The sequence below is a fragment of the Phyllobates terribilis genome, unplaced genomic scaffold (genome assembly GCF_046119375.1).
Source record: "Phyllobates terribilis strain yellow unplaced genomic scaffold, ASM4611937v1 Scaffold_1__5_contigs__length_1240528914, whole genome shotgun sequence".
Lineage (NCBI taxonomy): Eukaryota > Metazoa > Chordata > Amphibia > Anura > Dendrobatidae > Phyllobates > Phyllobates terribilis.
Window position 1 is genome coordinate 299,607,845 of NW_027362761.1, and position 23,103 is coordinate 299,630,947.

The following is a 23,103-nucleotide window of genomic DNA, read 5'->3' on the forward strand; positions in this document are numbered from 1 at the left end:
CCTGAGCCACGGAACCGGGTCGCCGCCACGAAGACTACAACCACCAGCATCCACCAAAAAGGGTCCGGCTCCGGGTGTCCCAAGGCCCAGGGGGTGCGTCAGAACATTTTCATCACCTTTCACAATCACCAATGGGACAAGGCAGGGATGTCCTCTGTCCCCTCTCTTATACATCCTAGTGACGGAGCACCTGCTCTCATCAATTCGCCATAACCCCAATATTAGGTGGATTGAGGTGAGAGGCACCGAGTACAAGTGCTCTCTATTTGCTGATGATGTCCTAGTATATATCACTCAATCACATATATCCATCCCTGCTGTTATGGCTGAAATAGATCACTTTGTTACATGGTAAAATTTTAAAATCAATGCAGCGAAGTCTGAGGCCCTCGATGTCTCCCTCCCCAAATCCATATAGGATTCCATCCAGTCCAACTTTCCCTTTGCCTGGCCCTCACAGGGTATAAAATACTTAGGAATTCCTATTCATAGAGACCTCTCCCATCTATGTTATCTTAATTTTGGGCCCTTTATTGAACAATTCCATACAGACCACGGTTGGCAAGTTAGAACTGTAAGATTCACTACGTGAACCACTGGTGTTTTGTGGAAAAGCACATGTACACTGCGTTCCAAATTATTATGCAAAAAGTGTTTAGGAGTGATAAGGGAAGAATTTGTTTGTTTGTCAGTTAAACTCATTGATGGTGATGTGTGTCAGGGCTCTTTATATCACTGTAAGCAATTGCAGACACCTGTGCTAATTAGTTTGGCAGGTGTGTCCAATGAAAGGCAAGACTACTTAAGAAGGCTCTCTCACATTATTAAGCAGCCTACATTTTCTGCCAAAATGGGAAAGAAAAAGGATGTGTCGGCTGCTGAGAAGCAACAAATTGTGGAGTGTTTAGGTCAAGGCATGACTACAATCAACATTGTGCGATGATCAGGATGAAGTGTCTTGGCAATCAAGAAGTATGTAGCTGATTCACAGTACACACGTGTGCGTGCTGATAAGGGCAAATTGAGGACTCTTTCCTACAGGCAATTACGTCAGGTTGAAAGAGCAGCGGCAAAAAAGCCTTGTCATAGCAGCAGACAAGTTTTTGAAGCTGCTTGTGCCTCCAACGTCCCCCGAACAACAAGATGCAGGGTCCTTCAGAGGTTTGCAGCTGTGCATACGCCATCCTGTCGACCTCCTCTATCCACTTCACACAAGCAGAAACGGCTCCAGTGGGCCAAATATTACATGAAGACTGATTTCAAAACTGTTTTGTTCACGGATGAGTGCCGTGCAGCGCTCGATGGTCCAGATGGATGGAGTGGAGGATGGCTGGTTGATGGACACCCCACGCAAACATGGCTACAGCGCCAACAAGGAGGAGGTGGAGTAATGTTTTGGGCTGGAATCATGGGGAGAGAGATTGTTGGCCCCTTTAGGATCCCTGAAGGCGCTAAAGATGAACTCCATAATGTATGTGGATTTTCTCAAACAGCACTTCCTGCCATGGTTCAAGAAGAAGAACCGTGTATTTCACAGCAAGATCATTTTTCTGCATGATAATGCACCATCTCATGCTGCACATAAAACATCTGCATCTCTGGCTGATATGGGCATAAAAGGGGACAAACTTATGGTGTGACCCCCATGCTCCCCTGACCTCTACCCCATTCAGAACCTTTGGAGCATCATTAAAAGGAGTGTCTATGATGGCGGGAGGCAGTTCACATCTAAGCAACAGCTCTGGGAGGGTATTCTGTCCTCATGCAAAACAATTGAAGCAGAAACCATCCAAAACCTGACAAATTCAATGGACGAGAGAGTTCAGAAGCTCCTTTCGAACAAGGGGTCCTATGTGAAAATGTAACATCACCTAGAATAAAGTTTTGAGTTGAAAACTGTTTGATTTCAGTTTCTAACAACCTGCTAATGCTTATAATTTCAAAAATGACCATTTTTTTGGTCTTTATTAAAATGAAAAGGTTGATCGAAAAGTTTGGGGGATTTAAGAGTGTGGCAACCCAGTAGTCATGATTACTTCGAATTCTGACAATATGAGGGTCATGCTGCAGGTAGTGCAGCAAGAAGGCACTTATGTGTCTTGCGCATCTCGGAGCCCCAAAATTATTTTCCGGGCTAGATGCAGCTAAAAATTATTTTTAATTTTAAATCTGGTGGAGCTTATTATAGATGGCCTAATAGGATCAGTGCTGCACACTGCTACAAAGCCCAAATTATTTTCCAGTCAAGATACAGATAAACATGATTAGTAATTTGAAAGCTTAAAACATTTGGTAGGGTGATTTTAACCAATCATCAAGCTTTTACTCTCCCCAGGATGACACAGGGGTAGAAAAGTCGTTTCGGATCCATGATTTGTTCATCTTTATGAACGTGAGTCTGTCTACATTATCAGTGGAGAGCCGCGTGCGCTTATCTGTCAGCACACCACCAGCAGCGCTGAACACACGTTCAGACAGAACGCTGGCTGCGGGGCATGACAAGATCTCCAAGGCGTAAGTGGCTAGCTCCGGCCATTTATCCAGATTGGAAGCCCAAATAGAGCAAGGGTCCAGTGACACAGTCGTGGCTTCAATGTTTACTTGGAGATACTCCTGTACCATCGTCTCTAGGCGTTGACTATGTGTCAGACTTCTTGTCTCCTGTGGCCTTGCAAAGGATGGGCTAAAAAAGTGGTGAAATGATTCCGCAAAATTGATGTTACCAGCAGATACTGTGGTTCTGTTACGGTTTGAGTGCTGAACACTTGACGGTCCCACGGTTGGCAAGTTGGAACTGTGAGATTCACTACGTGCACCACTGGTATTTTGTGGAAAAGCACATGTAAGATTCTGCAACAGTCTCTGCTGATACTCCTGCATGCGTGCATCCCTTTCTATGGCAGGAATAATTTCTGCAAATTTACTTTTGTACCGGGGATCTAACAGTGTGGCAACCCAGTAGTCAGGATTATTTCTAATTCTCACAATTCGAGGGTCATGTTGCAGGTAGTGCAGCAAGAAGGCACTCATGTGTGTTGCGCATCCAGGAGCACCAAGTCCCTGTTGTGTTGGTGGCGAGGTAACAATCATGCTTCCTTCCTCTGTCCTCTCCCCCCAACGTCGCACAACAGAAATGTGATCAAGGTCTCCCTCATCTGATGAGTCTTCCATCAGTTCGTCCTCCACTTCTTCCTGGGCTCCTGCACCTTCCTCACTAGTTTGGCTGCTACCATGCGCCCTGGTAAAACCATCTCCCCCACCCTCACATGCCTGCCGCCTTGGTGCTGCCGACCTTCTGGACCTTGCAGATGTTAGCCCTTCCGCATACAACTCCTCCTCCTCTACTTCCTCCACCTCCTCTTGTGCCACCACCTGACTCCGAATTCTGTTTAACATGTGCTCCACATGTTAAACAGAATTCGGAGTCAGGTGGTGGCACAAGAGGAGGTGGAGTAAGCATGTAAATCACCGGAATAGTCATGCTGATAATGGCATCGTCAGCACTAAACATCTTCGTCGCCATTTCAAAACTGTGCAGAAGGGTGCATAGGTCCCTGATCTGAGACCACTCCTCCAGCGTGATTTGCCCCACCTCTGAATCTCGTTGGCCCAGGCTATACGTCAGAACGTATTGCACCAGGGCTTGTCGGTGCTGCCACAGTCGCTGCAACATGTGCAGAGTTGAATTCCACCGGGTAGGCACATCGCATTTTAGCCGGTGAAGTGGCAGGCCCAACGACTTCTGTAGAGATGTTAGTCGCTGAGCTGCGGGATGCGAACGGCGGAAGTGAGCACACAGCGACCGTGCCCTCTGCAGAAGGCCATCTAGTCTGGGATAGTGGGCTAAAAATTGCTGGACAACCAGGTTCAACACGTGAGCCATACAAGGCACGTGTGTGACATTGCCCCGGCGAAGGGCCGCACCCAGGTTTGCAGCATTGTCGCACACGGCCTTCCCTGGTTTCAGGTCCAGTGGAGACAACCATTCATGAAATTGGTTCTCCAGAGCTGACCACAACTCCTCAGCTGTGTGACTCACATTTCCCAGACATTTCAATGTAAAAACCGCCTGATGACGTTGAGCCCTACTGCCAGCATAGTAAGAAGGTGTGCAGGATCCCTTCTGCGCAGTTAGAAATCTTGTGGCATGACCAGACAGGCTTTGGGTGCAGGTGGAAGACCGAGAGGAGGTTGAGGAGGCAGAAGCAGTGGAGGAAAAATGACATAAAGAGGATTGACGCACAACTCGTGGGGACGGCAAGACTTGGACAGCAGCCCCTTGTCCTGCTGTCACCATAGTTACCCAGTGCCCAGTCAGCGACATGTAACGCCCCTGTCCATGCCTACTCGTCTAAGTGTCTGTGATGAAATGCACCCTGTCACACACAGAGTTTCTCAAAGAAGCGGTGATGTTGTGTGCGACATGCTGGTGGAGCGCAGGCACACCTTTCTTTGAGAAGTAGTGCCGACTGGGCATCTGGTACTGGGGCACTGCGACGGACATAAGGTCTCGAAAATCCTCTGTGTCCACCAGGCGGAAAGGCAGCATTTCTGTAGCCAAGAGCTTGCAGATGGTGAAATTCAACCTCTTAGCTTTCTCATGGCTAGGAGGAAATGGTCTTTTACTTGTCCACATCTGAGGGACCGAGGGCTGGCTATTGTGCTTAGACGGGGTTGATAAGGGTGTCCCCGGCAAACTGCCGGTCTGTGAGGAAGATGCAGGCGGACATGTTAGGTTGCCTTGATCCAAAGGTGGTGCTATCGATGTCGGACAGCGCTCAAGACCAGCTGGTGTTACCACCTCCAAAGAAAATGATGACCTGCCAATCACGCTGGCTGTTGCGGGTAAAGAGGTGGCAGGTCTGCGCCCCAAAACAGGTGTGACTGCTGTCCCCCCAGTCACAGAGGATGAAGAGGCCGCGGATGCACAAGATATGGCAGACGGCGGTTGGCCCGGCCGGCTAGGCCGCATTGTAGCACACTGAGCTTCCCACTGCAACTTATGCTTCATGTCCATGTGCCGGTTCATGCATGAAGTACTCAAACTATGTATTTTTTGGCCTCTACTTAGCTTTTGCTGACAAATGTTACAGATAACACGAGTTGGGTCATCTTTATCGATCTGAAAAAATGCCCAGGCTATGCAAGGCTTAGCACCCATGCGACCTGAAGAGCCACCACGACTTGTGGTGAGAGGCAGAGTTGTGTTTGAGGATGCAGTTGTTGACGTGCTTCCAGTACTACGTCTCTGTCCAGGAAGGCGCAACCTGACCTCGTCGTCACTAGCATCTTCCTCCTCCTCCTCTGCTGACCTCATCTCTTGGCTGACTGTGGGTTGACAGTAAGTGGGATCTCCGACCTCATCATCATCACCCTGTGCGTTATCACACCCGTCGTCCTCAGAGCCAACCTGTTCCTGCCCTGACAAAAAACTAAAGTTGTCGCTCCAATCAGGTATTTGAGTCTTATCATCGTCTTCCTCATTGTCTCCACCAACAGGAGTTACAGTTTGTTAATGAGGGTCTACATTATGGTCAGAACCTTCTGCGTCTGGTCCTGGATCCGACTCATAAAGATTCTGGGCATCAGTGCAGATCATTTCCTCGTCTGGATTCGCAGAAGCGCTGGAGTCGACCTCTGATTCCCAGGCTATAGTATGAGTAAACAGCTCTGCAGACTCAACCATCTGTTCTACCTCATACTCAGACGGGCAGCTGGAGATTTGGGAGCTGTGAGGAAGCAAGTGCGATTTGGGTGACACCTTTGAGGACTGGAGTATTTGTGATGTTGAAGTTGATGTGGAGGAGAGCCCACTTAAAGGAGCACTTGATATCCGTTGAAGCACCTGCTGTTTTTGTGCCTCATCTGGAATTTGTAGCGATTGGCGTGGCCGTAAGAAAGGGATCTTATCAAATTGTCCGCTAAAAGAAGTAGACATTTTAGTTTGGCTGGAAGATGGTCTTTCTTCTGCAGATGTTACTGTTGCTTTAACACCTACCCCACGGACACAACCTTTTTTCCCCTTCCCAACACGCCTATTCCCCTTTCCACCAGCAGCAGGCCTTTTTCCACTCATTTTGGTGGTTAACTAATTCACAACTCTGGAGTTGTTTGCACAAAAAAACAATGGATGGTAACCGAGCAGAGCTGAGTGGCCAAACTGTGGTATTAGGCCAAAACTATTGGTTGGGTTAGATGCAGAAAAAAATTATTTTGAATTTGCAACCTGATGGAGGTCAGTATAGATGGACTAATAGAGAAAGTCCGACACACTACTAGAAGGCCAAATATTTTTTCAGAGGTAGATGCAGAAAAAAATATATTCAGTTTGCAACCTGATGGAGGTCAGTATAGATGGACTAATACAACCAGTCCCGCACACAGCTAGAAGCCCAAATATTTTTTCAGAGGTAGATGCAGAAAAAACTATATTCAGTTTGCAACCTGATGGAGGTCAGTATAGATGGACTAATAGAACAAGTCCCACACACTGCTAGAAGCCCAAATATTTTTTCAGAGGTACTGTAGATGCAGATAAAAATTAGTTTTAATTTGCAACCTGATGGAGGTCAGTATAGATGGACTAATAGAGAAAGTCCGACACACTACTAGAAGGCCAAATATTTTTTCAGAGGTAGATGCAGAAAAAAATATATTCAGTTTGCAACCTGATGGAGGTCAGTATAGATGGATTAATAGAACAAGACCCACACACAGCTAGAAGCCCAATATTTTTTCAGAGGTACTGTAGATGCAGATAAAAATTAGTTTTAATTTGCAACCTGATGGAGGTCAGTATAGATGGACTAATAGAGAAAGTCCAACACACTACTAGAAGGCCAAATATTTTTTCAGAGGTAGATGCAGAAAAAAATATATTCAGTTTGCAACCTGATGGAGGTCAGTATAGATGGACTAATAGAACAAGTCCCACACACTGCTAGAAGCGGAATATTTTTTCAGAGGTACTGTAGATGCAGATAAAAATTAGTTTTAATTTGCAACCTGATGGAGGTCAGTATAGATGGACTAATAGAGAAAGTCCGACACACTACTAGAAGGCCAAATATTTTTTCAGAGGTAGATGCAGAAAAAAATATATTCAGTTTGCAACCTGATGGAGGTCAGTATAGATGGACTAATACAACAAGTCCCGCACACAGCTAGAAGCCCAAATATTTTTTCAGAGGTACTGTAGATGCAGATAAAAATTATTTTTAATTTGCAACCTGATGGAGGTCAGTATAGATGGACTAATAGAGAAAGTCCGACACACTACTAGAAGGCCAAATATTTTTTCAGAGGTAGATGCAGAAAAAAATATATTCAGTTTGCAACCTGATGGAGGTCAGTATAGATGGACTAATACAACAAGTCCCACACACAGCTAGAAGCCCAAATATTTTTTCAGAGGTACTGTAGATGCAGATAAAAATTAGTTTTAATTTGCAACCTGATGGAGGTCAGTATAGATGGACTAATAGAGAAAGTCCGACACACTACTAGAAGGCCAAATATTTTTTCAGAGCTAGATGCAGAAAAAAATTATATTCAGTTTGCAACCTGATGGAGGTCAGTATAGATGGATTAATAGAACAAGACCCACACACAGCTAGAAGCCCAATATTTTTTCAGAGGTAGATGCAGAAAAAAATATATTCAGTTTGCAACCTGATGGAGGTCAGTATAGATGGACTAATAGAACAAGTCCCACACACTGCTAGAAGCCCAAATATTTTTTCAGAGGTACTGTAGATGCAGATAAAAATTAGTTTTAATTTGCAACCTGATGGAGGTCAGTATAGATGGACTAATAGAATGATGCTATGCCCAAAAGATTTTACTTCACTAGGTGCAGTAAAAAAATTGGTATTCTATACACAGGTGGTATATCTTGCAACACAGATAGGCTACTCCACTGACTAACACACTCTGCAATAGGCCAAAAAGGATTAGCTTTGCTAGATTCAGCCAAATGCTGTGAAAAAAACTTGCACAGCACTGGCACAGACCTTCCTGGCAAAAACTGATAGGAACTCATGTAACCTAGTCCTGAAAAGGACTCCAATTACAATTAGTCTTTACTCCCACAACCTATCTATTTAAGAGCACAGACCTCCCTGATAAAAGTCGTAGGAAATGCTGTAACCTAGTCCTTAAAAGGACTGCAATCACAACTATTCCCTACTCCCAAGCTATCTGTATATTTGTGCTAAAATTGGCTTGAAATTAACAAGGTATAGCGCACACAGCAACAGCGGTGCCGTCTAACACGCAGCTGCAGCAGTGAGAAAATGGTGGCGACGGGGAAAATGGCTTGGTCTTATAGGGCAAGGACATGTGACATACACTGCCAATGACACATGCCCTTGCTTGTGTGAAAAAAAGCACTTCGCTCCGTGTGTGCGCTGCTGATAGGCTGACAGATTGCACCTCCCCACTGTAAATGCGGGAAAGAGAAAAAAAAATGGAGATCTTCATTGTTCCTGCAGAGATCCATCCCCTGCCCCTCCCCCCACCCCGCTGTACACTCAAACTGCGTATTAACATTAATTTTCATCATTACTGAGAAAAAATCCAGTTATGATTTTGGTGCACGAACAGTTATCGAACATAACCTCGAACAGCCGAATTTTTCTCAAATTGTTCGTGTTCGCCGAACGGCTCGAACACCGCCCAAAACAGCTCGAATTTGAGATTGGCGAACAGTTCGAGTAGAACAACGCTCATCTCTAGTGCTCAGTCCACTGTCCCAGAATCTGTTTATCTTCTGTAAACAGCTTAGTTCCATCCACATTGAGGAGAGATGAGGAGTTGGATGATTGGGGTCCATATACAGTCCTGCTCATTGTTATTGGCACCCATGAAGTTTAAGTACATAATGTGAAATATCTCCTGAAAAATATGAATCAAGTGAAATAGTAGTTTTGTATAGAGCACTCGTGTTAAATACAAAAGAGCAAATGAAAAAACTTACTTTAAAACAAAAAAAATGGGAGGAAAAAATAGAAAAACTTAAAGCTTGCTGTGTCACTGATATTGGCACCCTTTACATTAATTTAGTATGGAAACATATTTTGACTCGCCAGTGGTAAATCACAAAAAAGATTCACCTGTGATTAATTGTCTGTGCCCATTAGTCAATGAATGATGACTTCAGTGTTTTAAAAAGCCACATGGTTGGTCCTGTTCCTTTGTCACTATGGTGAAGACAAGGAGATATCTGAGGACATCAGAACTGTTATTATTAGAGATGAGCGTTGTTCGACTCGAACTGTTCGCCAATCTCAAATTCGAGCTGTTTTGGGCGGTGTTCGAGCCGTTCGGCGAACACGAACGATTTGAAAAAAATTCGGCTGTTCGAGGTTATGTTCGATAACTGTTCGTGCACCAAAATCATAACTGTATTTTTTCTCAGTAATGATGAAAATTAATGTTAATACGCAGTTTGAGTGTACAGCGGGGTGGGGGGAGGGGCAGGGGATGGATCTCTGCAGGAATAATGAAGATCTCCATTTTTTTTTCTCTTTCCCGCAGTGCACACACGGAGCGAAGTGCTTTTTTTCACACAAGCAAGGGCATGTGTCATTGGCAGTGTATGTCACATGTCCTTGCCCTATAAGACCCAGCCATTTTCCTCGTCGCCACCATTTTCTCACTGTTGCAGCTGCGTGTTAGACGGCACCGCTGTTGCTGTGTGCGCTATACCTTGTTAATTTCAAGCCAATTTTCGCACAAATCTACAGATAGCTTGGGAGTAGGGAATAGTTGTGATTGCAGTCCTTTTAAGGACTAGGTTACAGCATTTCCTACGACTTTTATCAGGCAGGTCTGTGCTCTTAAATAGATAGGTTGTGGGAGTAAAGACTAATTGTAATTGCAGTCCTTTTCAGGACTAAGTTACATCAGTTCCTATCAGTTTTTGCCAGGCAGGTCTGTGCCAGTGCTGTGCAAGTTTTTTTCACAGCATTTGGCTAAATCTAGCAAAGCTAATCCTTTTTGGCCTATTGCAGAGTGTGTTAGTCAGTGGAGTAGCCTATCTGTGTTGCAAGCTACACCACCTGTGTATAGAATACCATCTTTTTTACTGCACCTAGTGAAGTAAAATCTTTTGGGCATGGCATCATTCTATTAGTCCATCTATACTGACCTCCATCAGGTTGCAAATTGAATATAATATTTTTCTGCATCTAGCTCTGAAAAATATGTGGCCTTCTAGCAGTGTGTGTGACTTGTTCTATTAGTCCATCTATACTGACCACCATCAGGTTGCAAATTGAATATAATATTTTTCTGCATCTAGCTCTGAAAAAATATGTGGCCTTCTAGCAGTGTGTGGGACTTGTTCTATTAGTCCATCTATACTGAACTCCATCAGGTTGCAAATTGAACATAATAATTTTCTGCATCTAGCTCTGAAAAAATATTTGGCCTTCTAGCAGTGTGTGGGACTTGTTCTATTAGTCGAACTATACTGACCTCCATCAGGTTGCAAACTGAACACAAATTTTTTCTGCATCTACCTCTGAAAAAATATTTGGGCTTCTAGCTGTGTGTGGAACTTGTTCTATTAGTCCACCTATACTGACCTCCATCAGGTTGCAAATTGAATATAATATTTTTCTGCATCTAGCTCTGAAAAAATATTTGGCCTTCTAGTAGTGTGTGGGACTTGTTCTATTAGTCCATCTATACTGACCTCCATCAGGCTGCAAACTGAATATAATTTTTTTCTGCATCTAGCTCTGAAAAAATATTTGGGCTTCTAGCAGTGTGTGGGACTTGTTCTATTCGTCCATCTATACTGACCTCCATCAGGTTGCAAATTGAATATAATTTTTTCTGCATCTAGCTCTGAAAAAATATTTGGCCTTCAAGTAGTGTGTGGGACTTGTTCTATTAGTCCATTTATACTGACCTCCATCAGGTTGCAAACTGAATATAATTTTTTTCTGCATCTACCTCTGAAAAAATATTTGGGCTTCTAGCTGTGTGTGGGACTTGTTCTATTAGTCCATTTATACTGACCTCCATCAGGTTGCAAATTGAATATAATATTTTTCTGCATCTAGCTCTGAAAAAATATTTGCCCTTCTAGCAGTGTGTGGAACTTGTTCTATTAGTCCATCTATACTGACCATTATCAGGTTGCAAACTGAATATAATTTTTTTCTGCATCTACCTCTGAAAAAATATTTGGGCTTCTAGCTGTGTGTGGGACTTGTTCTATTAGTCCATCTATACTGACCTCCATCAGGTTGCAAATTGAATATAATATTTTTCTGCATCTAGCTCTGAAAAAATATTTGGCCTTCTAGCAGTGTGTGGGACTTGTTCTATTAGCCATCTATACTGACCTCCATCAGGTTGCAAACTGAATATAATTTTTTTCTGCATCTAGCTCTGAAAAAATATTTGGGCTTCTAGCTGTGTGTGGGACTTGTTCTATTAGTCCATCTATACTGACCTCCATCAGGTTGCAAATTGAATATAATATTTTTCTGCATCTAGCTCTGAAAAAATATTTGGCCTTCTAGCAGTATGTGGGACTTGTTCTATTAGTCCTTCTATACTGACCTCCAGGTTGCAAACTGAATATAATTTTTTTATGCATCTACCTCTGAAAAAATATTTGGCCTTCTAGCATTGTGTGGGACTTGTTCTATTAGTCCATCTATACTGACCTCCATCAGGTTGCAAATTGAATATAATTTTTTTCTGCATCTACCTCTGAAAAAATATTTGGGCTGCTAGCAATGTGTGGGACTTGTTCTATTAGTCCATCTATACTGACCTCCATCAGGTTGCAAATTGAATATAATATTTTTCTGCATCTAGCTCTGAAAAAATATTTAGCCTTCTAGCAGTGTGTGGGACTTGTTCTATTAGTCCATCTATACTGACCTCCATCAGGTTGCAAACTGAATATAAATTTTTTCTGCATCTACCTCTGAAAAAATATTTGGGCTGCTAGCAATGTGTGGGACTTGTTCTATTAGTTCATCTATACTGACCTCCATCAGGTTGCAAATTGAATATAATTTTTTTCTGCATCTAGCTCTGATAAAATATTTGGCCTTCTAGCAGTGTGTGGGACTTGTTCTATTAATCCATCTATACTGACCTCCATCAGGTTGCAAATTGAATATAATATTTTTCTGCATCTAGATCTGAAAAAATATTTTCCCTTCTAGCAGTGTGTGGAACTTGTTCTATTAGTCCTTCTATACTGACCTCTAGGTTGCAAACTGAATATAATTTTTTTATGCATCTACCTCTGAAAAAATATTTGGCCTTCTAGCATTGTGTGGGACTTGTTCTATTAGTCCATCTATACTGACCTTCATCAGGTTGCAAACTGAATATAATTTTTTTCTGCATCTACCTCTGAAAAAATATTTGGGCTTCTAGCTGTGTGTGGGACTTGTTCTATTAGTCCATCTATACTGACCTCCATCAGGTTGCAAATTGAATATAATATTTTTCTGCATCTAGCTCTGAAAAAATATTTGGCCTTCTAGCAGTGTGTGGGACTTGTTCTATTAGTCCATCTATACTGACCTCCATCAGGTTGCAAACTGAATATAATTTTTTTCTGCATCTATCTCTGAAAAAATATTTGGGCTTCTAGCTGTGTGTGGGACTTGTTCTATTAGTCCATCTATACTGACCTCCATCAGGTTGCAAATTGAATATAATATTTTTCTGCATCTAGCTCTGAAAAAATATTTGGCCTTCTAGCAGTATGTGGGACTTGTTCTTTTAGTCTTTCTATACTGACCTCCAGGTTGCAAACTGAATATAATTTTTTTATGCATCTACCTCTGAAAAAATATTTGGCCTTCTAGCAGTGTGTGGGACTTGTTCTATTAGTCCATCTATACTGACCTCCATCAGGTTGCAAATTGAATATAATTTTCTTCTGCATCTAACTCTGAAAAAATATTTGGGCTTCTAGCTGTGAGTGGGACTTGTTCTATTAGTCCATCTATACTGACCTCCATCAGGTTGCAAATTGAATATAATATTTTTCTGCATCTAGCTCTGAAAAAATATTTGGCCTTCTAGCAATGTGTGGGACTTGTTCTATTAGTCCATCTATACTGACCTCCATCAGGTTGCAAACTGAATATAATTTTTTTCTGCATCTACCTCTGAAAAAATATTTGGGCTTCTAGCAATGTGTGGGACTTGTTCTATTAGTCCATCTATACTGACCTCCATCAGGTTGCAAATTGAATATAATTTTTTTCTGCATCTAGCTCTGAAAAAATATTTGGCCTTCTAGCAGTGTGTGGGACTTGTTCTATTAATCCATCTATACTGACCTCCATCAGGTTGCAAATTGAATATAATATTTTTCTGCATCTAGCTCTGAAAAAATATTTTGCCTTCTAGCAGTGTGTGGGACTTGTTCTGTTCGTCCATCTATACTGACCTCCATCAGGTTGCAAATTGAATATAATTTTTTTCTGCATCTAGCTCTGAAAAAATATTTGGCCTTCAAGCAGTGTGTGGGACTTGTTCTATTAGTCCATCTATACTGACCTCCATCAGGTTGCAAGCTGAATATAATTTTTTTCTGCATCTACCTCTGAAAAAATATTTGGGCTTCTAGCTGTGTGTGGGACTTGTTCTATTTGTCCATCTATACTGACCTCCATCAGGTTGCAAATTGAATATAATATTTTTCTGCATCTAGCTCTGAAAAAATATTTGGCCTTCTAGTAGTGTGTGGGACTTGTTCTATTAGTCCATCTATACTGACCTCCATCAGGCTGCAAACTGAATATAATTTTTTTCTGCATCTAGCTCTGAAAAAATATTTGGGCTTCTAGCAGTGTGTGGGACTTGTTCTATTCGTCCATCTATACTGACCTCCATCAGGTTGCAAATTGAATATAATTTTTTCTGCATCTAGCTCTGAAAAAATATTTGGCCTTCAAGTAGTGTGTGGGACTTGTTCTATTAGTCCATCTATACTGACCTCCATCAGGTTGCAAACTGAATATAATTTTTTTCTGCATCTACCTCTGAAAAAATATTTGGGCTTCTAGCTGTGTGTGGGACTTGTTCTATTAGTCCATTTATACTGACCTCCATCAGGTTGCAAATTGAATATAATATTTTTCTGCATCTAGCTCTGAAAAAATATTTGCCCTTCTAGCAGTGTGTGGAACTTGTTCTATTAGTCCATCTATACTGACCATTATCAGGTTGCAAACTGAATTTAATTTTTTTCTGCATCTACCTCTGAAAAAATATTTGGGCTTCTAGCTGTGTGTGGGACTTGTTCTATTAGTCCATCTATACTGACCTCCATCAGGTTGCAAATTGAATATAATATTTTTCTGCATCTAGCTCTGAAAAAATATTTGGGCTTCTAGCAGTGTGTGGGACTTGTTCTATTAGCCATCTATACTGACCTCCATCAGGTTGCAAACTGAATATAATTTTTTTCTGCATCTAGCTCTGAAAAAATATTTGGGCTTCTAGCTGTGTGTGGGACTTGTTCTATTAGTCCATCTATACTGACCTCCATCAGGTTGCAAATTGAATATAATATTTTTCTGCATCTAGCTCTGAAAAAATATTTGGCCTTCTAGCAGTATGTGGGACTTGTTCTATTAGTCCTTCTATACTGACCTCCAGGTTGCAAACTGAATATAATATTTTTCTGCATCTAGCTCTGAAAAAATATTTGGCCTTCTAGCAATGTGTGGGACTTGTTCTATTAGTCCATCTATACTGACCTCCATCAGGTTGCAAATTGAATATAATTTTTTTCTGCATCTACCTCTGAAAAAATATTTGGGCTGCTAGCAATGTGTGGGACTTGTTCTATTAGTCCATCTATACTGACCTCCATCAGGTTGCAAATTGAATATAATTTTTTTCTGCATCTAGCTCTGAAAAAATATTTGGCCTTCTAGCAGTGTGTGGGACTTATTCTATTAATCCATCTATACTGACCTCCATCAGGTTGCAAATTGAATATAATATTTTTCTGCATCTAGCTCTGAAAAAATATTTTGGCCTTCTAGCAGTGTGTGGGACTTGTTCTATTAGTCCATCTATACTGACCTCCATCAGGTTGCAAACTGAATATAAATTTTTTCTGCATCTACCTCTGAAAAAATAGTTGGGCTGCTAGCAATGTGTGGGACTTGTTCTATTAGTTCATCTATACTGACCTCCATCAGGTTGCAAATTGAATATAATTTTTTTCTGCATCTAGCTCTGATAAAATATTTGGCCTTCTAGCAGTGTGTGGGACTTGTTCTATTAATCCATCTATACTGACCTCCATCAGGTTGCAAATTGAATATAATATTTTTCTGCATCTAGCTCTGAAAAAATATTTGCCCTTCTAGCAGTGTGTGGAACTTGTTCTATTAGTCCATCTATACTGACCATTATCAGGTTGCAAACTGAATATAATTTTTTTCTGCATCTACCTCTGAAAAAATATTTGGGGTTCTAGCTGTGTGTGGGACTTGTTCTATTAGTCCATCTATACTGACCTCCATCAGGTTGCAAATTGAATATAATATTTTTCTGCATCTAGCTCTGAAAAAATATTTGGCCTTCTAGCAGTGTGTGGGACTTGTTCTATTAATCCATCTATACTGACCTCCATCAGGTTGCAAATTGAATATAATATTTTTCTGCATCTAGCTCTGAAAAAATATTTGGCCTTCTAGCAGTATGTGGGACTTGTTCTATTAGTCCTTCTATACTGACCTCTAGGTTGCAAACTGAATATAATTTTTTTCTGCATCTACCTCTGAAAAAATATTTGGGCTGCTAGCAATGTGTGGGACTTGTTCTATTAGTCCATCTATACTGACCTCCATTAGGTTGCAAATTGAATATAATATTTTTCTGCATCTAGCTCTGAAAAAATATTTGGCCTTCTAGCAGTGTGTGGGACTTGTTCTATTAGCCATCTATACTGACCTCCATCAGGTTGCAAACTGAATATAATTTTTTTCTGCATCTACCTCTGAAAAAATATTTCGGCTTCTAGCTGTGTGTGGGACTTGTTCTATTTGTCCATCTATACTGACCTCCATAAGGTTGCAAATTGAATATAATATTTTTCTGCATCTAGCTCTGAAAAAATATTTGGCCTTCTAGTAGTGTGTGGGACTTGTTCTATTAGTCCATCTATACTGACCTCCATCAGGCTGCAAACTGAATATAATTTTTTTCTGCATCTACCTCTGAAAAATATTTGGGCTTCTAGCAGTGTATGGGACTTGTTCTATTCGTCCATCTATACTGACTTCCATCAGGATGCAAATTTAATATAATTTTTTCTGCATCTTGCTCTGAAAAAATATTTGGCCTTCAAGCAGTGTGTGGGACTTGTTCTATTAGTCCATCTATACTGAACTCCATCAGGTTGCAAATTGAATATAATATTTTACTGCATCTAGCTCTGAAAAAATATTTGGCCTTCTAGCAATGTGTGGGACTTGTAGAATTAGTCCATCTATACTGACCTCCATCAGGTTGCAAACTGAATATAATTTTTTTCTGCATCTACCTCTGAAAAAATATTTGGGCTTCTAGCAATGTGTGGGACTTGTTCTATTCGTCCATCTATACTGACCTCCATCAGGTTGCAAATTGAATATAATTTTTTTCTGCATCTAGCTCTGAAAAAATATTTGGCCTTCTAGCAGTGTGTGGGACTTGTTCTATTAATCCATCTATACTGACCTCCATCAGGTTGCAAATTGAATATAATATTTTTCTGCATCTAGCTCTGAAAAAATATTTGGCCTTCTAGCAGTGTGTGGGACTTGTTCTATTCGTCCATCTATACTGACCTCCATCAGGTTGCAAATTGAATATAATTTTTTTCTGCATCTAGCTCTGAAAAAATATTTGGCCTTCAAGCAGTGTGTGGGACTTGTTCTATTAGTCCATCTATACTGACCTCCATCAGGTTGCAAACTGAATATATTTTTTTCTACATCTACCTCGGAAAAAATATTTGGCCTTCTAGCAGTGTGTGGGACTTGTTCTATTAGTCCATCTATACTGACCATTATCAGGTTGCAAACTGAATATAATTTTTTTCTGCATCTACCTATGAAAAAATATTTGGGCTTCTAGCTGTGTGTGGGACTTGTTCTATTAGTCCATCTATACTGACCTCCATTAGGTTGCAAATTGAATATAATATTTTTCTGCATCTAGCTCTGAAAAAATATTTGGCCTTCTAGCAGTGTGTGGGACTTGTTCTATTAGCCATCTATACTGACCTCCATCAGGTTGCAAACTGAATATAATTTTTTTCTGCATCTAGCTCTGAAAAAATATTTGGGCTTCTAGCTGTGTGTGGGACTTGTTCTATTAGTCCATCTATACTGACCTCCATCAGGTTGCAAATTGAATATAATATTTTTCTGCATCTAGCTCTGAAAAAATATTTGGCCTTCTAGCAGTATGTGGGACTTGTTCTATTAGTCCTTCTATACTGACCTCCAGGTTGCAAACTGAATATAATTTTTTTATGCATCTACCTCTGAAAAAAAATTTGGCCTTCAAGCATTGTGTGGGACTTGTTCTATTAGTCCATCTATACTGACCTCCATCAGGTTGCAAATTGAATATAATTTTTTTCTGCATCTACCTCTGAAAAAATATTTGGGCTTCTAGCTGTGAGTGGGTCTTGTTCTATTAGTCCATCTATACTGACCTCCATCAGGTTGCAAATTGAATATAATATTTTTCTGCATCTAGCTCTGAAAAAATATTTGGCCTTCTAGCAATGTGTGGGACTTGTTCTATTAGTCCATCTATACTGACCTCCATCAGGTTGCAAATTGAATATAATTTTTTTCTGCATCTAGCTCTGAAAAAATATTTGGCCTTCTAACAGTGTGTGGGACTCGTTCTATTAGTCCATCTATACTGACCTCCATCGGGTTGCAAATTGAATATAATATTTTTCTGCATCTAGCTCAGAAAAAATATTTGGCCTTCTAGCAGTGTGTGGGACTTGTTGTATTAGTACATCTATACTGACCTCCATCAGGTTGCAAACTGAATATAATTTTTTTCTGCATCTACCTCTGAAAAGATATTTGGGCTTCTAGCTGTGTGTGGGACTTGTTCTATTAGTCCATCTATACTGACCTCCATCAGGTTGCAAATTGAATATAATATTTTTCTGCATCTAGCTCTGAAAAAATATTTGGCCTTCTAGCAATGTGTGGGACTTGTTCTATTAGTCCATCTATACTGACCTCCATCAGTTTGCAAACTGAATATAATTTTTTTCTGCATCTACCTCTGAAAAAATATTTGGGCTTCTAGCTGTGAGTGGGTCTTGTTCTATTAGTCCATCTATACTGACCTCCATCAGGTTGCAAATTGAATATAATATTTTTCTGCATCTAGCTCTGAAAAAATATTTGGCCTTCTAGCAGTGTGTGGGACTTGTTCTATTAGTCCATTTATACTGACCTCCATCAGGTTGCAAATTGAATATAATTTTTTTCTGCATCTAGCTCTGAAAAAATATTTGGCCTTCTAACAGTGTGTGGGACTCGTTCTATTAGTCCATCTATACTGACCTCCATCGGGTTGCAAATTGAATATAATATTTTTCTGCATCTAGCTCAGAAAAAATATTTGGCCTTCTAGCAGTGTGTGGGACTTGTTGTATTAGTACATCTATACTGACCTCCATCAGGTTGCAAACTGAATATAATTTTTTTCTGCATCTACCTCTGAAAAGATATTTGGGCTTCTAGCTGTGTGTGGGACTTGTTCTATTAGTCCATCTATACTGACCTCCATCAGGTTGCAAATTGAATATAATATTATTCTGCATCTAGCTCTGAAAAAATATTTGGCCTTCTAGCAATGTGTGGGACTTGTAGGATTAGTCCATCTATACTGACCTCCATCAGGTTGCAAACTGAATATAATTTTTTTCTGCATCTACCTCTGAAAAAATATTTGGGCTTCTAGCTGTGAGTGGGACTTGTTCTATTAGTCCATCTATACTGACCTCCATCAGGTTGCAAATTGAATATAATATTTTTCTGCATCTAGCTCTGAAAAAATATTTGGACTTCTAGCAATGTGTGGGACTTGTTCTATTAGTCCATCTATACTGACCTCCATCAGGTTGCAAACTGAATATAATTTTTTTCTGCATCTACCTCTGAAAAAATATTTGGGCTGCTAGCAATGTGTGGGACTTGTTCTATTAGTCCATCTATACTGACCTCCATCAGGTTGCAAATTGAATATAATATTTTTCTGCATCTAGCTCTGAAAAAATATTTGGCCTTCTAGTAGTGTGTGGGACTTGTTCTATTAGTCCATCTATACTGACCTCCATGAGGCTGCAAACTGAATATAATTTTTTTCTGCATCTACCTCTGAAAAAATATTTGGGCATCTAGCAGTGTGTGGGACTTGTTCTATTCGTCCATCTATACTGACCTATATCAGGATGCAAATTGAATATAATTTTTTCTGCATCTTGCTCTGAAAAAATATTTGGCCTTCAAGCAGTGTGTGGGACTTGTTCTATTAGTCCATCTATACTGACCTCCATTAGGTTGCAAATTGAATATAATATTTTTCTGCATCTAGCTCTGAAAAAATATTTGGCCTTCTAGCAGTGTGTGGGACTTGTTCTATTAGCCATCTATACTGACCTCCATCAGGTTGCAAACTGAATATAATTTTTTTCTGCATCTAGCTCTGAAAAAATATTTGGGCTTCTAGCTGTGTGTGGGACTTGTTCTATTAGTCCATCTATACTGACCTCCATCAGGTTGCAAATTGAATATAATATTTTTCTGCATCTAGCTCTGAAAAAATATTTGGCCTTCTAGCAGTATGTGGGACTTGTTCTATTAGTCCTTCTATACTGACCTCCAGGTTGCAAACTGAATATAATTTTTTTATGCATCTACCTCTGAAAAAAAATTTGGCCTTCAAGCATTGTGTGGGACTTGTTCTATTAGTCCATCTATACTGACCTCCATCAGGTTGCAAATTGAATATAATTTTTTTCTGCATCTACCTCTGAAAAAATATTTGGGCTTCTAGCTGTGAGTGGGTCTTGTTCTATTAGTCCATCTATACTGACCTCCATCAGGTTGCAAATTGAATATAATATTTTTCTGCATCTAGCTCTGAAAAAATATTTGGCCTTCTAGCAATGTGTGGGACTTGTTCTATTAGTCCATCTATACTGACCTCCATCAGTTTGCAAACTGAATATAATTTTTTTCTGCATCTACCTCTGAAAAAATATTTGGGCTTCTAGCTGTGAGTGGGTCTTGTTCTATTAGTCCATCTATACTGACCTCCATCAGGTTGCAAATTGAATATAATATTTTTCTGCATCTAGCTCTGAAAAAATATTTGGCCTTCTAGCAGTGTGTGGGACTTGTTCTATTAGTCCATTTATACTGACCTCCATCAGGTTGCAAATTGAATATAATTTTTTTCTGCATCTAGCTCTGAAAAAATATTTGGCCTTCTAACAGTGTGTGGGACTCGTTCTATTAGTCCATCTATACTGACCTCCATCGGGTTGCAAATTGAATATAATATTTTTCTGCATCTAGCTCAGAAAAAATATTTGGCCTTCTAGCAGTGTGTGGGACTTGTTGTATTAGTACATCTATACTGACCTCCATCAGGTTGCAAACTGAATATAATTTTTTTCTGCATCTACCTCTGAAAAGATATTTGGGCTTCTAGCTGTGTGTGGGACTTGTTCTATTAGTCCATCTATACTGACCTCCATCAGGTTGCAAATTGAATATAATATTATTCTGCATCTAGCTCTGAAAAAATATTTGGCCTTCTAGCAATGTGTGGGACTTGTAGAATTAGTCCATCTATACTGACCTCCATCAGGTTGCAAACTGAATATAATTTTTTTCTGCATCTACCTCTGAAAAAATATTTGGGCTTCTAGCTGTGAGTGGGACTTGTTCTATTAGTCCATCTATACTGACCTCCATCAGGTTGCAAATTGAATATAATATTTTTCTGCATCTAGCTCTGAAAAAATATTTGGACTTCTAGCAATGTGTGGGACTTGTTCTATTAGTCCATCTATACTGACCTCCATCAGGTTGCAAACTGAATATAATTTTTTTCTGCATCTACCTCTGAAAAAATATTTGGGCTGCTAGCAATGTGTGGGACTTGTTCTATTAGTCCATCTATACTGACCTCCATCAGGTTGCAAATTGAATATAATATTTTTCTGCATCTAGCTCTGAAAAAATATTTGGCCTTCTAGTAGTGTGTGGGACTTGTTCTATTAGTCCATCTATACTGACCTCCATCAGGCTGCAAACTGAATATAATTTTTTTCTGCATCTACCTCTGAAAAAATATTTGGGCATCTAGCAGTGTGTGGGACTTGTTCTATTCGTCCATCTATACTGACCTCCATCAGGATGCAAATTGAATATAATTTTTTCTGCATCTTGCTCTGAAAAAATATTTGGCCTTCAAGCAGTGTGTGGGACTTGTTCTATTAGTCCATCTATACTGAACTCCATCAGGTTGCAAATTGAATATAATATTTTTCTGCATCTAGCTCTGAAAAAATATTTGGCCTTCTAGCAGTGTGTGGGACTTGTTCTATTAGTCCATTTATACTGACCTCCATCAGGTTGCAAATTGAATATAATTTTTTTCTGCATCTAGCTCTGAAAAAATATTTGGCCTTCTAACAGTGTGTGGGACTTGTTCTATTAGTCCATCTATACTGACCTCCATCGGGTTGCAAATTGAATATAATATTTTACTGCATCTAGCTCTGAAAAAATATTTGGCCTTCTAGCAGTGTGTGAGACTTGTTCTATTAGTCCATCTATACTGACCTCCATCAGGTTGCAAACTGAATATAATTTTTTTCTGCATCTACCTCTGAAAAGATATTTGGGCTTCTAGCTGTGTGTGGGACTTGTTCTATTAGTCCATCTATACTGACCTCCATCAGGTTGCAAATTGAATATAATATTATTCTGCATCTAGCTCTGAAAAAATATTTGGCCTTCTAGCAGTGTGTGGGACTTGTTCTATTATTCCATCTATACTGACCTCCATCAGGTTGCAAATTGAATATAATATTATTCTGCATCTAGCTCTGAAAAAATATTTGGCTTTCTAGCAGTGTGTGGGACTTGTTCTATTAGTCCATCTATACTGACCTCCATCAGGTTGCAAACTGAATATAATTTTTTTCTGCATCTACCTCTGAAAAAATATTTGGGCTTCTAGCTGTGTGTGGGACTTGTTCTATTTGTCCATCTATACTGACCTCCATCAGGTTGCAAATTGAATATAATATTTTTCTGCATCTAGCTCTGAAAAAATATTTGGCCTTCTAGCAGTGTGTGGGACTTGTTCTATTAGTCCATCTATGCTGGCCTCCATCAGGTTGCAAACTGAATATAATTTTTTTCTGCATCAAGCTCTGAAAAAATATTTGGGCTTCTAGCTGTGTGTGGGACTTGTTCTATTAGTCCATCTATACTGACCTCCATCAGGTTGCAAATTGAATATAATATTTTTCTGCATCTAGCTCTGAAAAAATATTTGGCCTTCTAGCAGTATGTGGGACTTGTTCTATTAGTCCTTCTATACTGACCTCCAGGTTGCAAACTGAATATAATTTTTTTATGCATCTACCTCTGAAAAAAAATTTGGCCTTCAAGCATTGTGTGGGACTTGTTCTATTAGTCCATCTATACTGACCTCCATCAGGTTGCAAATTGAATATAATTTTTTTCTGCATCTACCTCTGAAAAAATATTTGGGCTTCTAGCTGTGAGTGGGTCTTGTTCTATTAGTCCATCTATACTGACCTCCATCAGGTTGCAAATTGAATATAATTTTTTTCTGCATCTAGCTCTGAAAAAATATTTGGCCTTCTAGCAATGTGTGGGACTTGTTCTATTAGTCCATCTATACTGACCTCCATCAGGTTGCAAACTGAATATAAATTTTTTCTGCATCTATCTCTGAAAAAATATTTGGGCTGCTAGCAATGTGTGGGACTTGTTCTATTAGTCCATCTATACTGACCTCCATCAG